Source organism: Octopus bimaculoides, chromosome 26 (assembly GCF_001194135.2).
Source record: "Octopus bimaculoides isolate UCB-OBI-ISO-001 chromosome 26, ASM119413v2, whole genome shotgun sequence".
In the NCBI taxonomy this organism is placed as follows: domain Eukaryota; kingdom Metazoa; phylum Mollusca; class Cephalopoda; order Octopoda; family Octopodidae; genus Octopus; species Octopus bimaculoides.
In genome coordinates this window covers 4,084,522-4,084,839 of record NC_069006.1, presented here as the reverse complement: position 1 = coordinate 4,084,839, position 318 = coordinate 4,084,522, and the positions used below count along the sequence as shown (strand labels likewise).

At 33.3% G+C, this 318-nt stretch overlaps 1 protein-coding gene across 2 annotated transcripts in view; it reads left to right on the top strand.

The window, feature by feature from the left end:
- Positions 1 to 318, top strand: part of LOC106883972 (uncharacterized) — a 22,898-nt gene that overhangs the window by 18,283 nt on the left and 4,297 nt on the right. The gene's annotated exons all lie outside the window — the stretch shown is intronic.

Genomic DNA, 318 nt, shown 5'->3' with positions numbered 1-318 from the left:
TCCAGTCTTAACCTACATATCTCTCTCTCTCTCTCTCTCTCTCTCTCTCTCTTAATCTCCAACCTATGTCAATTTGAGTTGGGGATATATGTATATCAGTATGCATGTATGTATGAATGTATATATGTATGTATGCATTATATATGTATGTATGTAAGCATGTATGCATGTATGTATGCATGAATCTATGTATGCATGTATGTATGTATTATGTCAGCATGTATGTATCTATGTATGTACGTATGCATAAATATATGTATGTGTGTATGTATGTATGCATGCATCTATGTATGTATGTGTGTGTACGTATGCGTGTGT